This window comes from Poecilia formosa, unplaced genomic scaffold (genome assembly GCF_000485575.1).
Source record: "Poecilia formosa unplaced genomic scaffold, Poecilia_formosa-5.1.2 Scaffold63, whole genome shotgun sequence".
NCBI lineage: Eukaryota > Metazoa > Chordata > Actinopteri > Cyprinodontiformes > Poeciliidae > Poecilia > Poecilia formosa.
In genome coordinates, this window is record NW_006800002.1 from 1,068,537 (window position 1) to 1,095,247 (window position 26,711).

Genomic DNA, 26,711 nt, shown 5'->3' on the forward strand with positions numbered 1-26,711 from the left:
TAGATAGATAGATAGATAGATAGATAGATAGATAGATATGTTTTCCTTTTGTTTTGTGGTTCTCAGATCTGCCAATAGATTTTTTTTTGTCCAATAATTTTTTTTGTACTTTGCTTTAGGAAAGAAAAAAGCTCACAGATTTGTTAGGTTTTTTTCTGTTTCTGTTTATTATATTAATAAATTCCTAAAATATTTTGTAGGCGCCTTTAAATTTTGCCCTGTTTTTGTCCTAGGTTCGACCAAAATAAAAAACCCCTGAAGGTCAAACACTTGATGCTATGTCACAAGCTAAATAATAAAAAAGTATCGATATCGGTATCGGTATTGGTGATACTGGCCCTATATTTACTCGGTATTGGATCGATGCAAAAAAATATTGATGTCAGAGATGTCACTCTTCTAAGAAGCTTGTTCACTGCATGCAGTTGATACTTTGTTTTGTATGTGCATTTGGAACTCTGAATCTGTGGATTTGGCTCTAGTGTTAAGAATTGTGGGTGGTCAGTATGATTGGTGAGTTCAGTCCATTTCCCACCTTACAATGCCAGAGGATGAAACCTAAAAACAAGAGCAAACATGCAGTACTGCCCTGTCTTTTTGTCGCTGTAGTTCAAAGCGGAAACATTATCATAAAATCTCATTAAGAAATTCATTAAAATTCGAGGCAGCTTTGTTTGTGCCATCGCCCTAACTGAATCTGTTTTGGCTTTTGAACGTCATGGCTGCATTTATTTGAGAGGGAGACAGTTTGAAAAACAAAAACACACACAAAAAGCCTTCCTGTTGTATAACTCAGAAGTGAAGTCACATTTCCCCACTAAGAAAAAAAAAAAAGGCCCTTTTAGCCCAGTTCCACAGAATGTTTTCTAATGTCCTCATTTTTCAGCCTTAATTTGTTTCCAGCTTGATAGCTTTCGGACTGCAATTGGTTCGTCGGCTAATGTATCAAATTCACTAATTAACTAAAGGCAGAAAATAAAGCACAACTGCTGATAAAGCAACCTCAATCAAATAGGTTGTGAACTCATTATTTATAGCAACGCTACAACAACAGCGACTAGTAATGAACTTCCTGTAGCTGGTGGCAAAGTCACTACATGTGCAGTATTTAACGCCTTTATCCTTAACAATTGTTTCCATCAGTAGCCCCTTTTTTTAATTTATTTTTTTTATTAGATTACAGTTATTAAGTTAGATTGAATCTACCAGAGTGGTTAAGATTGGAGTTTTAATGCCAGATTAGTTTCTTATTAACGTTCATTTCCGCCGTAAAGTTAGTAAAACATCAGCACTTCTGCAAACCAGCTAATCTGTTTTGTGTAACTGTGGCCTTTTCATTATTGAAGGAAACGGCCCTACGCAGCATTCATCTATATTAATTTTTGCACAAAGCCATTTAAAAAGGGATATTGATAAAAGATAATTACGTGACTGATGTGAGCGAGAGTGATAAATACGTCGTTCACTCAAATACTGGGCCTGACAGGTTTGCGATTAGGGACTCAGCAAGTGTGGCACAAGCTTATCTTCAGTCACTCTAAACATTTCATTCCCATAATTGCCAGTTATACTGATATGTCATGGATTAAATAAATTGACCCCATTTTCCCTGCGAAATGTAATTGGAGGCAGAAAATGTCATATAAAGATCTAATTGGGCCAGAGGATAATGCACGTTGCATCTGTTCTAATTACAGCAGTGTTGGATGTTGTTGTCTTACCTCTAAGATGTGCGCAAGCTGAGCAAGTAAATATGTGATGAGGGCAACAGCTCGGCTTTGTTGTATCCAAAAGTGGTGGATTAGTATTAGAAAAACCAAAGGTTTGGGACAAGAAGTCGTGAATCAGCCAATCACGCGGCAGCAACTCGTTGCATTTAATGCATCTATACGTGGCCAAGACGACACGTTGGGCTTCAAAGCATCATCAGAGTTAGGGAGGAAGTATGTTTAAGAGGTTGTGGTTGTTCGTGTTTGGTTGTCTCAGTCTTGTCTGAGTATTTCAGAAACTGCTGATCTCCCGAGGTTTTCACTCATGACTAATTCTCGAACGATCGGCGAATGATCGAAAAGTGTCCAGGCAGCGGCAGGTGAGTGGAAGAAAATGCCTCGTTGATGTCAGGGATCAGAGGAGTGCAGTCAGACTGAAACGGCTTAGAAATAAAAAGAAATAAGATAGAAATGCCTTGGTTGTAAAAAGTTACTTTTACAACCAAGGTATGTGGAATACGACCACTGAATGGACAAAACAAAATACCTTGGAGCAGATGGACTATAGCAGCAGAACATCATAACTCCTGTCCTGAGAGAACAGGATCCTGAGGCTCGGAGAGTCATTGAGTTTAGATCAGGCCGAGAAAATCCAACCCGCCTCGTTCTGATCCCAAAGGCTTTGTGTCCGAGACCTATCCAACCCGACTAATTAACTTTATTTACATCCCTGAGCCTGAAATAAACCTGATATATAACTTTAATTACGCTTTCATTTTTAGACCACTATTTAAGTAAGCCAATCTAACATCTCCTGTTTTCAGCTTTTGTTTAACGTCTTCCAGCTCTATCTTGTCGTGCGTTGTAGCCACAGGGTGAGTCAGGTGCGAATCCTGTGGGCTGCGTGATTGGTTGGATTCTATCTCCATGTTTGTTACAGTCTGATTAACTTCTGCAATGTATTACAGCCTTATTAAATGCACCACAAACCGAGCCCGACCCAAACCGATGATCGAGCAAATAATTCTGGCCCAACCTGGCCCATATTACGACTTGGACCATAAAGCTAAACTCCACTAACTCACAAAAATAACAGATTGGAAAAACATTGGCTAAATTCAAGCATAAATTGAAGAAAACATTGTTCCATCCTTCTAAAAATCAATGATATAAGTTTGTAGTTGGTGTGTAATGGTGTCAACCCACACTTTGGGTTATTTGGTACAAGTTGAACACTGTTAAATGCCTTCGCCTACCATCTAATGATGGCTTCTTTCACCAACTTCAGCTCAAAGCACCTCAAGTTGGTTTCTTAAGCATAACAATACATTCTCTGTACTCTGGTGGCCTCCAGTCACCAGATTTCAGTCCAAACATGGCATCTGGTAGAATGGAAGATTAGCAGCACCAATGTGCAGCTGTTAAATTTGCAGCAGAGGAGTGCTGCCATCATGTCAATATGGTACGAAATCTTTGAGGAATTTTTCTGAAACTTTGTTGAATCTTTGCCTCAAAGACATAAGGTGGTTCTAAAGACAAAAGTTTGTGTAATCTGGTGCTGGGAAGAAAACAGCATGTGGACTTTTTCTGCTCTGTCAGAGCTGCTGGTCCCCTAAACACCAGCTCAGCGTTCCCAGGGCTGCTATCTGTTCAAAGGCCCCAAGTTTTACAAAATGATGGCAAGTGACACCTGCAGACTCAAAGATGGCAGGTGTCAAAATAGCGTTTTCACTTTTTGTCCCACAGCAGGAAAATGTTATTGTACTTGTCAAATAAACCCATTTGTTAAAGTTAGCGTATTCTCTGCAGTTTTTGCTAAGCCACACACAAAAAAGACACATAGAGCACTTTTCCACTGTAAACAATATGTCCCAACTGAGACACAGAACAAAAAAATTATTTAGAAAAAAAAACACACATCTGTTAATTCTTAATCTGTTCAAAATGTTATTCAACATGCATGGTGGAAAAGATGTGAAGGAGATTTTTTGGGGGTGTTTTTGTTACCATCAGACCTCCTGGGACTAAAAACATCGTTGCTCCTCGTAGATATTTCTTTTATATATGTGCCTCTGCTACCCTAAGGGAATTAGGCCAGTGTGCTTCGACTTCAATGGATGCTTTTAACTTTCAACTTTAACTGCTTGTGGAATATTAGTAGAGCAGTAGCATTAGTATAACCAGGAAAAAAACATTCGTTAAAAAAAAAAAAAGACAGTCACAGAATAATTTTTCCCATTAGCTTTGAAAAACACAGGAAAAAAGGTAAGAGTGAATTCAGATCGGTATGTTTCTCCCATAGCTTGTGGTGTCAGTTCAAGTTAGCAAATACAGGAGATCATTACATATGTAGATGATTTCTTCTCATAAATTTATCACGATAAATGATACAAACGATGCGATAAATAGCCCACCCCTAATTTAAAGCTAGTTTAAATAGACTAGACATCTGACAAGGAAAAATAAATATTAATTATATTACAAGATATACTGACCTCTTACTCAGCAGATAAAATGAAGCAAGATTTCAATCTACTCTGCAAAAAACCGTGGAAAGAAGCTCATGAAAAGCTCATCAAAACCACTCATGGGGCCTCTCTAGCCCTTAATTACCTTCAGGAGGTTTTGGGGAAATGCTTAAAATACTTCATGTTTTTAAACCGAATCTTGCAAATGATGTTCTGCTCATATTTTCAACTTGGTCAGTTTTAAAGTCGGGGTATGAAGGACATCAAAGGGGATACAGAGCGTAGGTTTGTTTTTTAAAAAAAAAAACTGCTACCTTCCAACTGTACACAGCACATTGATTCAGCTCTTATTTTATAGATTACATAAAAAGTAGAAGGGGGGGAAAAACACACCAACATTTCATCACATCTGTGTGCTGCAGAAAATAAAAGCAAATCAAGGTCAGGACGGCGCAAACGCTCGAGTAAACACATTCTCGCATGAAGATGCAAATTGAGTATGCGAGTTTGCACGAAAGCAAACAAACAGTTTGAGTGTTTTGGGGGTCCCCCCCCAATGGATAGATGAGCACAGATATGGTGGCAAGTTGATAATAACTGAAGGCCGCCACTTTGATTTGTTCATTTTCTAAAAGCCAATACTGCATAGATTAAAACTAGATGAGGATTTGCTCACCGATGTGACATTGCAATGTGCTTTATTCGACGAAGAAACGGGATTACTAAAGCCTTTGGCGGATGTTTGGCAAATATCCTGCGTAACACCGCTTTGCGACGGCTTTTCACCAAAATTAAAGTTGTACAGTCCACATTAATGCACTTTTTTTTTTCTCTTTAGCTTGTCAGCTTGTCAGAAAGGTTACAACATAAAGACGAGCATCGGAGCTTTTCGAGGTTTCGGAATACCGTCCTCTGCGTCAATTAGAGCCGTACATATTTCCTATTATTGCATCCAGTTAGCACAGAAGATTTATTCATGTGGATCGTGTTAGTAATAAATCTCAATTGTTTTTTTTTTCTTTCTTTTTTTTAATTAAATGATACTCTGAAGGAGAAAGCCTGCGTTATTTAAAAATGATAAATGAGGTTATTTAATCTTGAGGGTCTGGTTGGAAAGAGGGAGGGAAAAAAACGAGTCCTGTGTTGATTTTAATCCTCTCAGATTGACACCACGATGCGATTAACGGGTTCACCAACTCAAAACTTTAGTTTTAGTGTTTGCTAATAAGCAATCAACGTAAAACATACATCTAAAAGATCATTCAGATACTAGGTTTTCGTTGGAAAACCTTGTTTAGATGCGAATCACAGTCTACACCAGGCTGTTTCCTTGCAATTTGCTGAATTTCCCTTTCTGGATCGCATGTTTTCTGCGCCTCCCATCAGTTTCAAGCTGTGGAAAGATCAATTATCAGAATTTTTTTTCTTCGACTTATCATCAGCATCAGAAGATGCAGGTGTATGCATTTTTCTTTTTTTCTGTGGAGAACGCGGCGCCCCGCTGAGTGTTTGTGCAAGAACTTCAACCTTGACCCAGCCTTGTGTGAAAACACATTCATCTGAGTGCAGATAGAGGGAATCATGCAGTCTGAGAGTTCTTTGACTGATCCCTCTGAAGACACTAAGGCTCTCAAGCCCAAAGGTGTTTCTGATGAAACGTGTTGTGACTGTTGAAAGAATATGTAAGAAATCCTATAAGGAGCTGCGTCACAGACCAAGCAGCAGGGAACTAGGAGAAAGGTATACAAAAATTCAATATAATTTTTCTAAAAATGAATAGAACTCCATGGAAATTACAATATATATTTTTATTAAGTCTAGTTAATAAAGGGTAAAAAAATGTCAAAAAAGATGTAGCTAAGAATAACAAAAGGATTGTAAACACAAAATCTAACCTACAAGACAGGAGAAGGGGTGGGGCACTAAATCAACCAACACTGAAAAACCCAACAAAGAAATGCAAAATAACTAACTATAACTATAACAAAAAACACACTAATGTGAACACAAAAATGTTCCCCTCATTAGAGTTTCAAGATCTTCTCCAGAGTCTAATCTTTTGCTTCCAGGATACTAATGAGTTCCTCCACTTCCTGGTGTTGCGTCATAAAAAGTCCTCTCCCCCAAGCCGGTTCCTTAATTAAATATCAGCCAAAAAAAAACTAAATAACTTATGATTATCAGGGCTTTTTTTTAGTAGTATTAACTCTAATCAGTAATTTTAATATGTTCCTGTTTTTCACCTCTGTCATATAAGCAAACACTACAAATATTCAAAGTACTACACTGGACTCTTTTCCTGTTTTGCTTATTTTTACTTATTTATTTTTGTCTTTGTTGTATACCCAATTCTAACACTTGTATTTTCAATTTATCATATCACAAATAATAAAAAAGGAACATAGGACCCCAGAAAACATCTCCCAAGACTCTGCAGAGACCATTTAGTTACTAGCTAATTTGTATTCATCGTGCGTTTACTTAATCTGTTCTGAAGGGGGAAGAGATAATGTAATGTTTCTGTTAAAATGTATAGTCCTCCATTCAGTTCAAATTTTGTTTTATTTAAATACAAATGTCAGCACACAGTCGGCGTAAGCCAGGAACTGCGATTACCGTGCAGAAACCCCGGCTGCTGGTGCAAAATTCAGCAGCTCTGGAAGATGTAAAAATCACCGATCTGCATTATTCATTAAACGAATAGTCGCTAAATAATAAACCAGTCAGAAGGAAAACCAGCTTTGCTACAGAAAACAGTTTATATTAATGATAGATCTGTGCTGGGGAGCCTTGTTGTACAATTAATTCTGTTCATTTTTCAGCAGGAAAAGTTTCTTAGTTTATCCACTTAATAAATGCTCCCTATAGGGCGTAAATCAACCACTTGCTTGAATTAGATGTGGCACCGAGGCACATAAAAGGCATCCAGAGCGGAGCACCCAGGCGCCATAGGAGCCTCAGAAAGAAGATTTGAAACTAAGTTTGAATTCCTCTCTTGTGACAGAACAAAGTGGCACCGACAAAGAAAATTCATCTGATTTGTTTCTTTTTCTCTTTCAGTCTGTCTATAAAGTCTGTGAAGGACTCTCTGCTAATGAACCAAAGAACAAGAGCAACAAAGCAGGAAGTCAATAAATGTAATGATGAGGACAGAGGACAAGAAAATATACAAAGCAAATGATCACATTATGCAGAAACTGCAAACAGACGAGACTAAAATAATGAAGTTTTGTGAATTACTGATTTTCGTTGCCAACAGTTCACAGTTTCCAAGGCTTACAGAGTCTAAAAATAGCAAGTTGCTCAGATTTATTGCCTCTTCGCTTATTGTTTGCTTGCAGCGTCTGACTTTATTAAAGTGTTTACAGCTGATTCTTGTTTTTTTTTTTGTTTTTGTTTTTTTTCCAGTGTGGGGATTTCTTTGGGACAAATTTGGCAGCTACAGTTGACCTTGTAAGGAGGAGTCGTCACTCTACCCGCTGTTTGCTAAAAAGCTGGCCAGTGTATTCAATCATTCCGGTTCTGTTGGTGTCTTGATGTTAAATAATCTGGAATGTATTCAGATGTGCTTTTGCAGATTTGCTGTGAGCAGTAAGCACTTCACGAAAAGTTAACATAACTCCAATCAGACTAGAGCCACTTTGGGTTTCTCGCATTTTAAAAAAGAGATTTAAAAATTGTGCATTAACCAATGTTATTAATCTGCTATGAATTTTTTCTGCGCTAAAGTGTCTTTAAGCTGTTATTTTTCATAGATTTATACGCTTATTTACAATTTGGAACTAGCTTTTCTCCATGCTTTTAACGGCGTTACACGTCAAACACACGCTCCCAAACGAAACGTGTTGACCGACATCGGAAACACTTACAGAAAAAGAAAGACATGAAAATAAAAATCAATGAATTATATTGGCTTGATCTGCTGTACTATGACCTTTTTAACGGCTTGTTTGTCTGCAGCCGTTGTGGAATTCCTTCTGAAATGTCGTACAGATAAAACAAACCTCAACACACTGACTGACGGCCTGACAGGATCTACTGTTTCACCCGGTGACTGTGGGAATATGTATTTCAACTGTTCACTCTTTAGTGTCCACAAAAAAGTGCATGACATTCAGTAGCTAACAGGAAGGCTGAATTTTTCTGTTGGAGCAACTTTTTTTTCACATTAACCCACTGTTGTTTAATGGAGCATCCTTAATATAGGAATTGTGGCAGGCTTTGAAGTCAAAGTTTAGTAGAACCACTGATGGGACATTGACCAAGGAACTCTCGGTTGTGCTTTTTCGGCTCTTTTTCCTTTTGGAACGCCATTTTGTCTGTTTCCGTTGTAAAAGCGGACCAAACCAAAACAATGCCGCAACATTCATAGGCCCCCGTTGTAGGTCCACAGGACAAATGGTACGGTTTGGTTAGTGTGAAACTTTTGGTGTCACAACACACAGTCCATTGACTGGGGGACAGAAAAACGACAATTTGTGACAAATCGTAGTAGTTTGTGGTTACACTTTTTAGGCAGAACTAGGTTTTACAGTCAGTTGTCTGTCTCATCAACGTCCCAGTGAGAGTCCACCTGCCAATGGAAACAATCTCCTGATTTCACAGAGCACCAAACTTCAGTGACCCGTGTCGTAGCGCTCGGTGGAAACGAGGCATCGGTGTCCTTACAGCTTGAATTAGAATTTATGGCTCCCACTTTGGAATGCATTAAGTACATTTTAGAGCACGGCTCTCGTTTTGTTTTGTTTTTTGTTTTTTTTTTCTTTTTGTTTTTGTTTCAAGTAAACAAATAAATTAAGAAGTTATCTTAACACAGCTTCCTGCTTTTAATTAAAAGCTTTAGGTTTTGAGGAGGGCTGTTAAAGTTAAAGCTGGAATCCATTAGTGCAATCTCACCGTACCATTAAACATTTGTGCCAATAAATCCAATAAAAGTGCAGTTACTTTCACAAAACCCCAGATCTTTTGAGCTTGGAGTGGTGATGCACTTCTGTATTGTTGACAGCTCAAATGTTTGTAGTCACTAAATTTAGTTAACATCAAACTCCAAGGACCTAGTTAATAAATGATGCTTTCACAAAGTTTTTGCTCCATCACAGATTTATTTTGTTTTTTCATCATACTTTACTATGTCAGATCATCTTGAGACAAATATAACTAGAGTGAATACAAAATGCAGTTTTGTCTGCATGGGGGGCCCATTATGTTTATGAAGGGAATCATTTGAGATCTTAAGATCAAGCTCGTTCGGGTTATGCAGCAGGACAATTGCTCAGTGCAAACCAGGAAGTGGTGGGTGAATTGATCCAAAACATCCGATTCTAAATGGATACCAGAATCAATTTGATACCGGTCTGGTAAGATCGATACCTTAGTTTCAGATTCTCTCTTGAAATTTTATTTTGCTTTTGCATTCTAGCTTCTCAAATATATATAATTTTTTACTTTAGATAAAAAATGGTGTATCATGGCCTAAAACAAGCCGCTGTAAGCCCGTCAACAACTGCATTTCCATTACATATGCACGCAAAACTTTGGTAATATTACGCTGTTAAAAAAAAAAACACAATTTTGTAATTGCAGTGTTTCCAATAAACAAAAAATAAAATTAAAATCACACCTGAATAAGTTTATTCTTGCAATGAGTCATTAGAAAAACATGCCGACATCGACCTCCAGCTACTTCCTGTCGTATTTTTCTTCGTGTTTTCTGCAGGTGGCAAAGTCCGGTTGTTGGTCATGTGACTCACGTGATGCAAAAAAGTGTTGGCTAATATTCCTCCACAGCGACGTTCTTTCCACCAAGGATTTCATGACTGTTACAATCACTTACCAAGTTTAGGGAGCAATCATTTTCCCACGTAGGGTCAGCTGGGTTTGGATCGCCTTTTCCTTTAACAAATACATTAACCTAGAGGAAAAGTGTTTATTATAGCAGGATGTTTCTACTGTAGCTTGTTTGCCATCAACAAACTGTCTCCACAGCAATGTTCAACAGAACATAAAGAACATAAAGCAAAACGGTGTTGATTCCAGCCTCCAAATCCTCATAAATCCTCCCTCCTCTGAGCGATTTCCAACCTGAATCTCTGAATGAAAGCTCCGCCGATGCTGTTCCCATTTTAGACGCGACTTATGAATACATCTGCGTTTGGCTGCAGGCTGCAAGCATTCATAACAGACCTGAAACCATAATAGATGAACTGTGTCACAGAGCATAAAATGGTAATAATGCGATGACGCCGTTAACGTCGTGATACCAAGAAAACAATGTCGTTTTCTGCTATGATTATTGTTTTTCTGAAAATACAGGAGAGAAAAGAAAAAACCCCGGGAGGCACTTCTGCAATAACACAGAAATATATTATGTGACACCACAAGCAGCCATTGCTTTTACTTTATGGTACTTCTACCCGTATTATTTTATTACTTTTATTTAAGTATGATTTTGATGTTCGTCATCTGCTTTTTCTTTTTTTTTTTCTTTTTTTTTTATGGAAGGCAAACAGTTAAACCTTTCCATTCCCACGAATATCATTTGACATAAACCTGTTTGTCACTGGCATTAGCGCTACAGTGGTTTTTAATTCGACACGTGGATCCCAGAAAAGGCCAGGCTCCTCTTTGTGCGTGAAGCGCCCTGGAAGCCTCTCACGCAGCACAAGCAGATCTGAAGTCGGCAAGCGGCCATTGTGAATCAGGGGGCTTCGCATTGTCTTGTTGATTCCACAAATCACAACAGCGAGCAGATGGAGAGTAAAAGGCTGCTTTTTTCTTTTTTTTCACCTCCTCATTTATGGAGGCAACTTGTGCATAAACCGTACCCGACTCGAACAAGCCGCATTTGATAATTTCATTACAAGTCCCTGTGATTAGCGGGGTTATTTCAATGAAAGGTATAGGTGGTATACAGTAATGTAATCAGCATTCAGCTGTTGGAAGCAAAAGAGAGAGAAAAAAAAATAAAAACACCAAAAACAAAACACTATCACTTCACATAAAGTGAAATTATTTGCATATCTTTTTTTTTTTTTCTTAAATCAAGAACGATTTACCTTTGATTATTCGAGTGGCTTGACATTTGTTGGTAGCGTGATATGGAACGGCGTCTTTTGTGAAGAGAATGCTTCAACAATGCGTGGACAAAAAAAATCAAGGATATTAAGTATCATTTCAAGCTCGTTTCAGTTCAGTTTCTGTTTAAACAATATAATATAACATGGCTTGTGTGCTTTTATTTTATGAGAGAGAGAAAAATAATCCATGTTGAGAAAGATATTTTTGTCAAATTTAAAGCCTTTGTACTTCACTTTTAAATTTCTGTCAGTTTCTCCATGATTCTAATTAGCAATTCCTGCTTTTCTGTTTCTGTGGCGTATAAATGTGATGTGACTCAGAGGCTGTTTCTTCTAGCCTCTGCCCACTAGGCTGAATGAGGACGCGTATTATCTTGCCACCAGGCACAGTAATCATATTGCTAAGGAAGGTAAAAAGTTAGTGATGGGGCGCAATTAAAACGGTATCTAATTAACTAGAGGCTTCGTAATTAACTTGCACCAAATAATCACATGTTCCTCAAACCACAATACTTGGCACAGTAACCGATTTCTTTCCTTGTATTTTGATTGACAAGTGAATCGCCGAGAAGACGCGAGAGCTCGAACATTTACAGCAAAAATAAACTTCTTTTTTTCAGCCCTTAAGTTGCAGTATGTCACTTTTACACATATGCCTTTTTGCATACTTGTTAAAACTGTCACTGCGTCATGACAACATGGTATGAGACAGTCTGTAAAAAGATTGCTGTCAATCATCGTAGGGTATGCGCTGCTCAGTGTGCTTATGGCAGAGTAACAACTTACCATTAGAGGAAAATGGTTTGTCTGCCGTCATCGTTGGTCTTGCTAGCTAGCTTGACAAGAGGCTAGCATGCTAGCCTGTACACAGCATGACTGACAGCACTAAGACCGTCTTCCTGGCTCTGAGTGGTCGTTTCTGACAGAGTTGTGTTTTTATGCAGGTAGCAGTAGGAGGCAGAAGAGCTTCATTTCTTCATATTTATCTGTCTCGTCTTATACTGTCAAAGCATAGACAGTTTTAACAAATATGTAAAGAAATATATTTTTAAAAATAAAAGTTGCAAATTGCAGCTTTAAGTGGTTCCAAGACTGTGGTAGCTAACAATAGCTACAACATATTTGCATTTAATTGATGAGCTTTTGCTGCTTCTGTAATCGATACACCACCTGCTTCAACTTCTACTGTCTAGTCAACAACCCTTAGAGGCATAATGACCCCCTACCAGACTGGAGTGCTTCTGGTCCGCTGAAAGTGAGGAAACAATAAAAGTTATAATGAAATGGGTGCACACTTTTGTTTTTTCTTTCTGCGATTGATTAATCAAAATGAACACATGAAAGGCACGCCTTCATAAAAACTCTTTAAATCTCAGTGTGAGAGAACTAGCATCGGACACTTTGAACATCCCAACCCGTTGGCATGTCCATGGGTTGCTTTTAAGCAACCCATGCCAACATGTTGCTTAGAAGTAGTGCCAGGAAAGGGAAATAAAAGTCTTTTCTGTTTTGCCATAACAAATGTAGCAATGTTGAACTTATTAATTTTACTTGGGCTTTAACTGGGACAATATGCTTTAGTCAGGTTAGACTAAGATTGAGCTTTTCAGTAGCAAATGCTGCATGTGAGTTTGATGTAAAGAAAAGGACATTTACGTGAAAAAGCATTTCGAATGAGTTTACTGTTGCTGTGGGTGTGTTTGAATGCATGGCATCATAAAAATCTCATGGCTGCTGGCAAAAACAGAATTTTGGTCATAATTCTCAATCTTCATGCCAATGTATGAAAGTGTTTTATTACTGTGGCTGGGTAAATATGACTCTAGTGTAAAAGCGCATTGAGCGGGTTAATAGAAAAGTGACTAGAAAAGCTACAGTACATTCAGTCCATTTAACATATGGCCATATTAACAAAGAAATGCTTCACCGGACACAAAATCAACCTTCTACATGGCGCGGTCTCTGTCCTGTTGACATAAATCCTCCACAACACCTGTGGAGTGAGCCGATGAGGAGGAGTGATGGTGAAAAATTCCTTTCTGTGTCCTCCGACCTTTTGAGAGATTATTGGAGACGACTTGGTGGCGTTATATTGGTAAAATGGTTCCTGGTGAGGTATTAACAGCAGAGATACCAATAATTCAGAAAGAAGCTGTTCCATTAAACACATTTCCTTTCCTGACTGAATAAACTTAATGAAATCTAATTATTTATTTCATTTTTTTTTAGTGTGAGATTATGCAACTGTCTCTTTTTTTCATACGTATGGATATTTCAACAACTTTGTGTAATAATTGATGGCGGGAAAGGGAGAAGTTAGTGGCTGCTGGCTGTGGTTGACGATCCAGAAGGCTGTGGAGCGAGTTTGTTCCTGGAGGAATCCAGGAAGTAACGTCCTGGTGAAGCAGAGAGAGGTACATTCAAGAATGGAGCACAGAAGAATGTTAGCATAACGCTACAAGGAAAACCATGGTGAGGTAGAGGTACCGATAACACTGAGGCATTGAAGAACAGGCAGCCACTTCGTCTTATTCAGACATTGATGCAAAGCAGGAAATAATGTCGTTTTATTTTAACGTAGTGTTATTTTCTAGCAGACCTTTTCTGTCAAGCAAAAGCTTGAGTCGCACCCAAACATCTTCAGTGCGTCTGGGACTCAAGGCAGTTGAAGCAACTGCTAACTAACTACTGTTAGTCCTTTGCTAGCTAGCTGGCCTGTTAGCCTTTTTGTCTGTGTAGTGGGAAGGTGCAAATTTATCAGCAGTTGGCTGGAAGACGTTTGTTTATGCCACTGGCTGACTTCTACTGCCAACCCATTCGAGGTTAGGAGCTAAAAAACTTTTTAAAATTAGCGCTATGGAGGTTAAAGCTGTAGAGAGCCATATGTAGTCTGAGAAACACAAAGCTGGGTCCAGAGTTTGAGCTGTGTTTGATTGTAATGCAGCATGTTCCTCCCACCATCCCCTATATTTATAGTTTTTTGTCCTTAATATCATTCAAGGTGGATTTACAAAAGGTCTTAAAAGTCTTAAATTTGACTTGCTGAAACCTGCATATAACCTGAATTTCTATATTTAGAAAATTTGTAAGTTTTCACCTCGTTTAGTCATGGAGTTCTCTGTTCAACTAAACATTTAATGAAAGTGTAATAGGTGAAACCAGCACTAATTACAGCTATGTAATCCAATTTTACTTATCATTTAGCAACTAATATGTAGTTGCTCTCATTAAATATTAATCTATCAGACCTCTATATGTTGCTGTTTTTTTAATTCTATTTTTTTTCCCTTTTTAAACAATAATCATTGCAGTTGAAAAACATACCCTTCCCAATTTGACTTGTATATAAATTTACACCTTAGTTTGTTATATTTGCAGTTGGTTTTAGCTTCATTGTGATATGGGTGAGTTAGGGTGAATAGCTCATTTCTTGTAACAGTTGCTCCTGTATCTTGAAACATATTTGCCTTACTGGAATGGCCTGTTGTTTTGTTTTCCTCTCTTTTTGGAGAGGATCAACATCAATTAGTGTCATATTTAAATCTCACTGAAACAAAATCATGGTTGACTAGTTAGAATCTTCTGGAAATGTAAAACTTAGAAATAAAGCTGTTTTAGCATTTAGGGGACAGGAATTGTTATGTGTTGGAATGATTGTGCCACTGGTGATTTTTTTAAATTAAATTATTTTGAGGAATGAATAAATGTACTTATTCAAAGGTTGGATGTTTAGATTACATTCCCAGTTTCAGAGACATTATAAACGCACAATGTGTTTTCTTCTATATGGGAAGTTGCCTGTGTGCCATTTGAAAGATGAATATGTAAACACCAGATTAAAAATTTATATATGTATATATACTCTATATAACTAAAATATTAGATTTCCACTGAACAATTTTCCTGATGCATATAGACATTTTCTCACTGTAGAGTTGCCATCCGCATATGTTCAGTAGGCGTACCCTGCTTGCTGTTGAGAACAGGGAAGCCAGTTTGCATGCTTGGTGCAGGACTGCTCTGCATTTTATCCCACTCAAAAATCTCTTTTTGTTTTCATTCTAATTGGTTGGAGGGTGACAGAAAGGAACAGATCCGTTCACAAGAGAACCACCTTTGTATCCTCAGCTAAGGCACCAATGAGTGCGGAGGCCTCTGTAGGTGACAAACGTATAAAAATGATACTGCAGTATTTTATACGCATATAATACGAATCTATAACCTGCAGGCTCTCTATCAACAGGCAGCGTGGGGAAGTACAGTGCACGCTGCCAGCGAGACCTTTAATTTATTTATTTTTTCGCTCTTCCCCCATTCAAGGAGACTTTTATAATTAAAGTTTGTGGAGCCGCAGTGCTTTGTGGGATCTTATTGAGAAGACTGTTGGCATGCAGAAATAATTATAATATGCAAATCCTCCTCCTGTTTGCTGAAACACCCCCTACCCCACCTTGATGAGATGTGACCAGAAATCCCCGGGGCCCACAGCCTGAGTTCAGGCGTCCGCTGGTGGGAGAGCGAACTGACACCGATGAACTCTGCCTGTCAATAATTATGCCTGCTCTCTGACAAGAGTCACACAAGGGCACCTAGCTGTGCTCTGCCAGCCCGCTCTAATTGGCATTTACAGCTTCCTGAGTGACAAAGTTGTGTCAAGAAAACACTCTTGCAGCTGAACGGCTATAGGCAGATGGGCTTTTCATTAGGTATAGACGACGGGCAACACTGTTTGTCAGAGAGTCACTTCAGAGTTACATTTCTACATACATTCCTAAAATAATGGCCAATGTCATTTTTTTTGCCAAAAGTGATTTTATATTTGAATAAAAATGACTAAAATTAATCAAATTAAAATTACAGAGAGGTGGTGATTTATTGGGAAAAATAACTTTTAGCAGAAAATGATTTGGGGTTTGGGGGATTGTTTTAAGAAGGTAACAATATGCAACAATGTCATTTTAACTTTATAGTGAAGCAGCCGCTAACGTAAATATTTTTCTGACAGTATGTGTGAATGCTTGTTAAAGTCTCAATTTTCTGTGTAGTGTGAAAAAATTAGATCACGATTAATAATCTCAACACTTGTTCCATGTTTGATGTTACATTCACCTGGTTTGGGATGAGAAGATGTGAGAGCGAAACAGAAACTCAAAACTCTTGAACAGATTTTGAAGCACAGATTTTCTCTGGTACATATATTTACTAAATATAAAGTTCAGCCTTTCGTGTATGATTTCCTTGAGATTTATGTACTTTTTTGCAAAACTTTGCAAAGAATTTGAAGGATCTCATGCTGCGAAGGTATCAGTCCAGACAAGAGCACAAAAATAAATACCTAAACCACTGCATAAATAACAATACCTAAAAGGTTTATTGAAGCTGATAAAAAGCCAAGACAAAAACATGGATGATGTTACAAACGCCTCTAAATTTTGCACAATTTTGAGCAAGAACAATCAAGTATTTGTTAGAAGTCTACTTGCTTATAACTACTTCACTCTCCATCAATCAGAAGGAGAGAACCGTCTCTATATTTCTATCAAAGCCTTCTAGAGAAACGCCTTCGTTACCTTTGTAGGTTTGATTAAATCCAAGATAATTTGTGGCGTCGGAAAAAGACCAATTTAATTCAAGAGATTGAAAACGTAGTTGGTTGAAATGTTTCTGCCTTTTAACTCTTCTGCTACATTAGGATTTTTAGGACCAAAAACTTAAACGCCTAAAAAAACAAACTCAGCAATGCTGATAAAGAAACCCTCAAAATGATCATCATGTTATCACAATGAGATCCACTAAAGACATATTATGTTTAAATTTTACTTCACAGATGATGGCACACTTTTTTAAATCTTTGTGCCACTTCAATTCCTGTGTTGGTCAATGCCCGTTTGGCGTTACGTTAATTCTGTCTTTTTAGTTTGCGTGCCCTAATTAAATTTCCAAAAAGTCTTAACGTGGTCTCGCACCACAAGCTTGCAACTGACGGGGTGAAGAAGCGCGCTCTCCTTCTCCCAGTGAACGCCACGATAAAGATTGACACCTGAACTCCTGTTTCGTTTTTTTTCTTTTTTATTCTTCAAGAGTTTCAAAGACGAGCCGCGACGCCTCCAGGTGCACGTCTTCCCGGATCTGTAACTCTGGATGCTATCCATTTGGAAGGCTGCGGCGGCAGAAAGCAGCTACAAAGTGATAAATAGAGACAGCAACTTTCACTTCCTGTTTGATTCCTGCTGGGTTCTTTTATTTTTAGGCATTTTTACTCCAGCTGCTTAATGTTTCCAGATTATTCCTGCTTTTATAATCTAACGAATCCCCGTTGTGATTATATGTGAACCAGTAGGAGCAGTGTTTTTTGTTGTTTTATTTTTTTTAAAAGATACAGCAGCTATCCTCCAGCACCAGTTTGAGCCAGAAAGTACAGCTAAAAGAGGCACGTGTAGCGTTAATTTATTCCCCCTTCTCTGTTCTGTCCTCTTGACAACTCACTTTGTTGTTGTGTGTGTGTGTGTGTGTGTGTGTGTGTGTGTGTGTGTGTGTGTGTGTGTGTGTGTGTGTGTGCGTGCGTGCGTGCGTGCATGCGTGTGTGTGTGTGCGCGCGCGCGCGTGCTCTTTTCTCTTGTGTATATGCGTGGGTAGCGTGTCTTAACGTACCGGCGTATGTGTGCTCTGTGTAAAAACATGCCTCGTTGGTGAAAATTTGCATTTTCATAGATAAAAGTGCATATTCTAGCTTTTTTTAAAATTGATAACAATGTGATGTGTTCAGAATTAGAGATCAAGAGAGTAATTTAGACACTTATGGATCTATTAGCATTCATTACATAATGCTAAGTTCTTGGTTTACTGGTAAACTTGGATTTTTACTTTGAAGAAAATAACAGAATGTAATATTCTATCAAGGTACAGTGAAGTATATTGATGCATTGCAAAGTAAATATGTTTTATTCCATTATTATCATTTCTCTCCATAAACATTGCCTGTTTTGTGTTTAAAGATGCGTCTATGACTTTTGAGAGAACTGGTAGACTATACAAGAATCTTTTCTACAGACGACCCCTTTTTGGCCAAAACATTTGTTTTTGTTAGCATATGTCACATGTTCGTTTTAAACTCTAAATGAATTAAATAAAATAAAAAGAAAAAAAGATGCACATTCCTGGGTGCAGCTGATTGCCTTAAAAACAGACATTTAGTTCAGATTCTGCTTCTGATAATTTGATTCATCACAACATATTTACACGTTAGATTTACGTTTTTTGATCAATTTACTGTGACCTTTTGTTTTTTTTTGTTTTTTGGGTTTTTTTTGACGAGCCAACTGTCTTCTGCGGAAAACCTTTACAGTCAGACGTAAAAGGAAAGATTGAGCTGTTTGGCCACAATAACAAGAAGAATGGACGGGTCAAGGTGAGGCTTTCGAACCTAAAAACATTGGCCCGGCTGTCAAGGAAGGTGATGGCAGCATGCTACCAATTCTGCATAGAAAAGTGGTCAGACATTCGACTGACTGGAAAAAAGCATTTGGTTTGTCTGTGTCTTGCTCAGTGGGGCTTTTCTGCAAATTATAAGCGATGTACGAATGTGTTTGAGGGTTTATTTACAGTATGTAAACTTCTTGTATACTACACTATTATTCTAAACTTGAATAAGTTTAGAATTGGACTTTTTTTGTTCTCGTTTAGCCCCTCCTGTAAATTAAGATATGTTGGGAGTTAGCTGTGCCAATAAGATCATCTTTTTGCTTTCCAAAAACATTGACCCAGACAGAACCTCCTTTTTTCCTTTCCGCAGACAGAATCTTTAACACCAACTTTAGTTGCTATTTCACAAAATTTGGATGGCTGCCTTAATCGACTGTACCTTTAAACTTTTATAACCGCCCTCCACATGCCTTATGTGAACACTTTTCTCCCTGACTTTTGGGGCTCAGAAGAGAGTTTCCTTCATAATACATATTCAATATGGCTCGGAGCAAAGATTACTGCATTCCCAGTTAATAAAGATGTGTCCGCGGTAAGTCCCGGGCAGAAAGAAACGCATGCCAAAGCCTGGTCTGTGACTCACATGAAGCTTTGTGAGGCTGGGGACTTTGTGAGATGTGGGTTTGCACTAATCTCAGTGATAGTAATTTCATGATTAGAATAAGTTATTACTGACATAATTCTATTAAATTTTAATTTATTACATGACTCAGGGCTTGACTCGGGTTTGGTACAGTAAGTCATTATTTCCAAATTAGGTTCTGGTTCTGTATTTTTTTCTCTCTCTCTGTTTTGGGCTTAATTCTGTGAGAGATCAAGAGAGTTAAGGAAAGAATCTAAACCAGTTTTTGTCACATGGGACAAAATCATCAAGGCAAAAAGACTTACAAGTAAATATTAATAATTTTAAAAATATGATATACACACACACACACTTCTATAGTGATATTTTTACCTACATAACAATAAACTAACTCTGCAAAACCTTAATTAAACAAACAAAGCAGTCATTTTTTTTTGCCCTTTTTTTGCCTTTTTTCATGCCTTTTGTTTTTTCAGGAAAGGCATGGAAACTATTAGGAAACATAATGACATTTTTGGAAGCATTCTTTATATGAAGAAAGGTATCCACCTTTTTGGGTTTTGATTGAAAAGAATAGGGAAAAATATGTTGTTTCTCAATGACAACAAAATGTGGGTCCCTCTTTCTTTGCTTTATCTAGCCAAGTTTAATAAAGTCTGCGCCAAAGTCTGTTTTTGAGCAAAAGTCACTGAATAGATTTGGTCCATGCAAGAGAATTGCAAAAAACTTGGCTATGTAGAGATGAAATACTTTGTATTTTATCTCTAAACGAAGGGTTGGCAGCACTGGTGGTGCACAATGGCTGTGGACAATGGATTCAGAGATGACTGAAACACCTGAGGCACCGAATTTGTATCATTCTTAAATGATGCAAATTCTTAAATTTGTATCGTTTCGAAAATGCCCTCTGGGCCACATATAGTACAACCCTGCTCCACATTTTCTGGAGAATACACACAAAGACTGCGGTGCTACTAATGCTAGTCATGCTAACCTTGCTAGTCAAGCTCAGGCTAATATACAATTCTAAAAACTGTGTAAAACCCAGTTTTCACCTGAACGCCCTCTAACACACGTGAAGTGATGTTGCCTCTGCTCTTTAAATAATTAATAACTACTCTGGACAGGAAGGAAAGGCTAAACCTATTCTCAATGCTGNTTTTGACGAGCCAACTGTCTTCTGCGGAAAACCTTTACGGTCAGACGTAAAAGGAAAGATTGAGCTGTTTGGCCACAATAACAAGAAGAATGGACGGGTCAAGGTGAGGCTTTCGAACCTAAAAACATTGGCCCGGCTGTCAAGGAAGGTGATGGCAGCATGCTACCAATTCTGCATAGAAAAGTGGTCAGACATTCGGCTGACTGGAAAAAAGCATTTGGTTTGTCTGTCTTGCTCAGTGGGGCTTTTCTGCAAATTATAAGCGATGTACGAATGTGTTTGAGGGTTTATTTACAGTTTGTAAACTTCTGGTATACTACACTATTATTCTAAACTTGAAGAAGTTTAGAATTGGACTTTTTTTGCTCTCGTTTAGCCCCTCCTGTAAATTAAGATATGTTGGGAGTTAGCTGTGCCAATAAGATCATCTTTTTGCTTTCCAAAAACATTGACCCAGACAGAACCTCCTTTTTTCCTTTCCGCAGACAGAATCTTTAACACCAACTTTAGTTGCTATTTCACAAAATTTGGATGGCTGCCTTAATCGACTGTACCTTTAAACTTTTATAACCGCCCTCCACATGCCTTATGTGAACACTTTTCTCCCTGACTTTTGGGGCTCAGAAGAGAGTTTCCTTCATAATACATATTCAATATGGCTCGGAGCAAAGATTACTGCATTCCCAGTTAATAAAGATGTGTCCGCGGTAAGTCCCGGGCAGAAAGAAACGCATGCCAAAGCCTGGTCTGTGACTCACATGAAGCTTTGTGAGGCTGGGGACTTTGTGAGATGTGGGTTTGCACTAATCTCAGTGATAGTAATTTCATGATTAGAATAAGTTATTACTGACATAATTCTATTAAATTTTAATTTATTACATGACTCAGGGCTTGACTCGGGTTTGGTACAGTAAGTCATTATTTCCAAATTAGGTTCTGGTTCTGTATTTTTTTCTCTCTCTCTGTTTTGGGCTTAATTCTGTGAGAGATCAAGAGAGTTAAGGAAAGAATCTAAACCAGTTTTTGTCACATGGGACAAAATCATCAAGGCAAAAAGACTTACAAGTAAATATTAATAATTTTAAAAATATGATATACACACACACACACTTCTATAGTGATATTTTTACCTACATAACAATAAACTAACTCTGCAAAACCTTAATTAAACAAACAAAGCAGTCATTTTTTTTTGCCCTTTTTTTGCCTTTTTTCATGCCTTTTGTTTTTTCAGGAAAGGCATGGAAACTATTAGGAAACATAATGACATTTTTGGAAGCATTCTTTATATGAAGAAAGGTATCCACCTTTTTGGGTTTTGATTGAAAAGAATAGGGAAAAATATGTTGTTTCTCAATGACAACAAAATGTGGGTCCCTCTTTCTTTGCTTTATCTAGCCACGTTTAATAAAGTCTGCGCCAAAGTCTGTTTTTGAGCAAAAGTCACTGAATAGATGTGGTCCACGCAAGAGAATTGCAAAAAACTTGGCTATGTAGAGATGAAATACTTTGTATTTTATCTCTAAACGAAGGGTTGGCAGCACTGGTGGTGCACAATGGCTGTGGACAATGGATTCAGAGATGACTGAAACACCTGAGGCACCGAATTTGTATAATTCTTAAATGATGCAAATTCTTAAATTTGTATCGTTTCGAAAATGCCCTCTGGGCCACATATAGTACAACCCTGCTCCACATTTTCTGGAGAATACACACAAAGACTGCGGTGCTACTAATGCTAGTCATGCTAACCTTGCTAGTCAAGCTAAGGCTAATATACAATACTAAAAACTGTGTAAAACCCAGTTTTCACCTGAACGCCCTCTAACACACGTGAAGTGATGTTGCCTCTGCTCTTTAAATAATTAATAACTACTCTGGACAGGAAGGAAAGGCTAAACCTATTCTCAATGCTGTTCTTTTCTCTTTTCTCTACAGTTTCTAAAGAGAAACCAGAATCAGCTGAAATCAGTGCCAACAGGTCAAAGCTTACCAAAAAGTCATCAACTGATAGTTTTTGTCTCGGGTTCGTGAGGATAGAAGCCGCATTCTTCAGTCAGTTCTCAATACATTTAATTATCCACATGGTGAAGGAAACAAAATGTACCAGGGCCAAACTGTCAAAGTAGTACATTAGTAATTACTTATGTATAAAAGACAGAGTGAAAGGGGCGAAACAAAAGATGTATATGACTTACTGATTTTTAATTACTTTCCCTGTGGAGCCGTCATCAGAGTGAGCATCATCTTCCCAAAGCTCCTAGTTTTCTCATTCTCCCTACTGTATTTAAATGAAGGTATTTTATATGCGTTTGTTTTTCCACCCACGAAAGCAAACCTATAATTCAGAAAGAGTTATGACTCACCACTGTCCATAGGTAGACCTGCTTAGCTCCCATCTCCTCCACATTCAGATTTATTTACTAAATCAGAGGCACATTATAGGTTAAATAAGTATATGGAGATGTAACTTTTGTAAAACTTGCTTGAAATTTATACAAGCAGATGGTGAATGTATAGGTGTTTTATAGTAGGTTTAAAAAAGAATCACATTCACGTTCCATGCTTGTCAGCTTTTACTGTAGATAAAGTTTAGAAGACTTTTATCTTGCTCTGGATAGCATCCATTTCTGAAATATTTTGAGAAGTGTCAGAGGGTGCATTCACACCAGTCCTGTTTACTCCGCTTTAATCAAAATCTGATTCGTTTGTCTAAAAATTCTGTTTGTGGAAGTGTGAAAGCACAATCAAACTCTGATGCGGACCAAAAAAAAAAACTCGAACCGTGATCCGCCTAAAAACCTCGGCCTCGGTTTGGGTGAAGTGAACTCTGCTACAGTTCGAATGCATGTGTGAAAGTCAAACGGACCGGAGACCACTCCAAAAGCAGGAAGCGACCCGTAGCAAAGGGCATTCTGGGTAAACACGACCAAGACAAATGCTTTAGTGCTAGCTAGAAGTAGATTGTGGTCTTTCGCCAAAGACGAGAGAGAAATCGTACCGCTAAAATTTGACGCCACTCCATCTTTTGTTACATTTCGTGAAGAAGGAAGTCGTCCTCTTAAGATGTTTTCATGTTGGTTCCATTAGCACCATTGCGTCGTTTGACGCTGTGAAAGCGAACCACACCAGCTGAAAACATAGCAAAGGTTGCAACCGAGTCTACCAGACTATCAGATGTGAAAAGCTGTTAAAATTTGAATAACGTGGTTATTCGTGTTAATCCTGGGGTTTTAACTCTAACAAGATAACTAAGGTCAAAAACCCTCTGAAAACCATATGTTATTTTATTATAAAAGAGTTCTGAAGAATGGTTTATCTTTTTCTCACTTAAAAGGTGGTATGAGGTTTTGATGACCAGAAGGAAAGAGACTTTTCCTCTGTTCTTATTCTGCCTGTTTTTTTTTTTCCCTCTTTACTTTACAATATCAGGAGACACATTTTAATAAAGACTTCCTGAGGTTTGCCAACTTAGCCACTGCAGGCTAATCAGAGCATAATGAGCCTTGCAGGAGAAAGGCCCTGAAGCTATAGCTATTTCAGACTTATAAGTGGATAATACAGTGCAAAAGAAATATCCCTAATTTCTTCCTGTAGACTTTGTTGTAATATTTATAAAAGCGGTCTTGGCCAAGAGTTCATCTGGTTTTCTGAAGGTTTTACCTTTTTTAGTTTTTACTTTGGATTTTCAATCCGTGAGTCCTTATACGTGGAGGAACCTTGAAAACTTACAAAAGAGGAAATGTTTGCCCTCTAAACTTCATCTCCTAAAAATGAATTTGTGTGTTGAAAATAAAACCAAAAATGGGCTCCAGCAAAGACCTGAAGCAGGACCTGAGCGATGCGTCACCCTGCAGTCGATCTTCCACTCTGTCAGTTTTTTGTAAATAGCAAAAAAGAAGTCCAGCAAAAGTATTCACACCTCTGAACCCCTTTTAATATGTTTCATCTTGAAACTCCAAGGCATTTCATTGATGCTCTATGTAATAGACCAGCAGTGACACAATTCAGGGGTGGAAAGAAAATAAAAATATATTTTTTGTTTCTTTCATAACCAGATTTTACCAAAGTTACAGCTCCAGGTAATTTGCAGGTAAGCAATTAATCGCATGATTAATTAAAATGAGAAGTACTTTCCATTCTGATTTTCAAGATTTTTTGAAGGGCAATTTTTCAGACTTTATGGTCTATCTTATTTGTTGTGTTTGGTTTTTATTTATCGTTTTTGGTTGTTGAATTTTATTTTGGATCGTTAAGATGATTTGCAGTTCCTGTACTAGGTGTTCTCTATGCAGGGTTTATTAGCCTGTGGGTGTGTGAACTTGCAGTTTTATGCCATTATCAATATTTCACTTGAAAATGGTCTGAAAATAACAATACCATCATTTATCACAACATTTTCTGGGACAGAACCTTTAAGTACAAAAAAATTTGATAAAATGATAGGCCGTGCTGCAGCTGTAAGTCCATCTGCAGATGAACATTTTTGCCCGTTCCACTTTGATAAACAGCTCTAGGCCAATCAGATTGCATGCCCCAACCACATCTCTCAAGCCCAGTCACAGAATCAGGTCTGGACTTTGACTGAAGTTCACAGACCCAAGACTTTTGCAGTTTTTTTCCAGTCTTGTCCTGTATTTGGCTTCATCTTTTTGCGTTTAGAAGCAGACACAGACTAGTAGATGCAGCTTCTCCTTGATGCACAACTAAAAAGAGCAAAGTCCAGAAAAATCAACATCAAGGTGAAATATTCACAAGTTATACATTGTGCATGCAAAATATTTTTGTAAGATTTACAGAGGCAGCGTTGATCTGAACGTCCCACACACACACAAACACACACAATCGTCCTCAACTTGTGTTTTTCTCATCCTCCCCCATCTGGAAACCTTAATCTGTTGACAAATCCAGGGTCAGTTGGACATTCTTATTCTATTTGTGTTTTTATTAAAAGAGATTCTTTTGTGTTTTTTCTTACTAATGTTTTGTTTTAGAGTTTTTTTATCCTTTGTCATTGCATTTTTTTTATTTTTTTTTTTTGTGAAAGGTGATATTTAACTTAAATGAACCAATTTATTTCCAAAGACTGTAGACATCATGGAACTCCCAGCCCAACATGGTCACAGAACCTTTAAGTACAAAAAAGATTTTAAAAATGAAATGAAAACATCTTTCTCTAATTCTTTACATCTTTTATCCATCTTAATTTGTGTTTGGTATCAATTAAAATGTTTAATCAAGTTAATTGCAGGGTCAGTGATTAATTGATTGCAATTAATCACATTCGAAAACCATATATTGACCAAAAAAAGGCAGTATTTTCAATTAAAAAAAAAACATTTTTTCAGCTAATTTATTGAATGAATAGACATGAGCTCAACAACAAACATATTTATTGTTTTTAATCTGTTATTTAGGTTATTCAACCGTCAGATTTGTTCAAAAATCTACTATCTATTCAACTTTCAGTTGTTTCATGAAGTCTTGATAAGTCATGTAACTACTTTGAAAAAAAAATACTTTTTTAGAAATAATTGTGGATGTTGACATTAGCTTTATGTGCTGCTGTGACATGTTTTGTTTTGAGGTGGTGTTTTAGACTCGCACATCTTCGCCGATAGGCCAGCTCCTTTTTGCACAACTTACACACAACAAGTTTTTTACAGGGTCCCTTAAATTTGTATATGTGAAACAACAATGAACCCGCAGTGGGCCAAGAGAGGTGGCTTTGTTGTCCATCGCTGTTGTTTGCAGATGTTACTTGTGCGCGCGCTCTGCGGGAATACCAGAAACGTGTGAATACTACGGTTCCAGCCAGAACCTTTGTGTGTTTAACAAAAAATAATTGTAATTAATTAATACATTAATAATTAATACACACCCAATATAACAAGGAAGCGTCATAGCAACACACATGCTTCATTTGCCTAACATGGGTTAATATTTCACATTATTCCCCTGATTTTCTTCATGTTTTCATCAACATAAAACATTTATTTAGAGATACACCAAGAAACATGGCAAGGCAAGAAAAAGTGTAAATGCAACACTAGAAAATTCCAGCAGAAATTTTGAGGGGCCTGCCACCTGTGCCCATCCCTTTAAACCCAGCATTTCAAATTTGTCATGAAAAATAGATATAAGCAATTCTGACATACTTAACCCAACACTAATACACAGTAGCTGTGAATATTGTCAGGTATATTATGATATTTGTGTCTATTGAAAAGCGAG

General features: G+C 37.7%; 1 protein-coding gene across 4 annotated transcripts in view; it reads left to right on the forward strand.

The window, feature by feature from the left end:
* Positions 1 to 26,711, forward strand: part of lrfn1 (leucine rich repeat and fibronectin type III domain containing 1) — a 189,976-nt gene that overhangs the window by 151,281 nt on the left and 11,984 nt on the right. The window contains exon 1 of one of the 4 annotated variants that reach the window (XM_016672633.1): positions 22,416 to 22,532. The exons of the other annotated variants lie outside the window; for them this stretch is intronic. The gene's annotated coding sequence lies outside the window, so the exon portion shown is untranslated. Of the gene's footprint in view, positions 1 to 22,415; positions 22,533 to 26,711 lie in introns of those variants that run through there. 4 annotated transcript variants of the gene reach the window in all.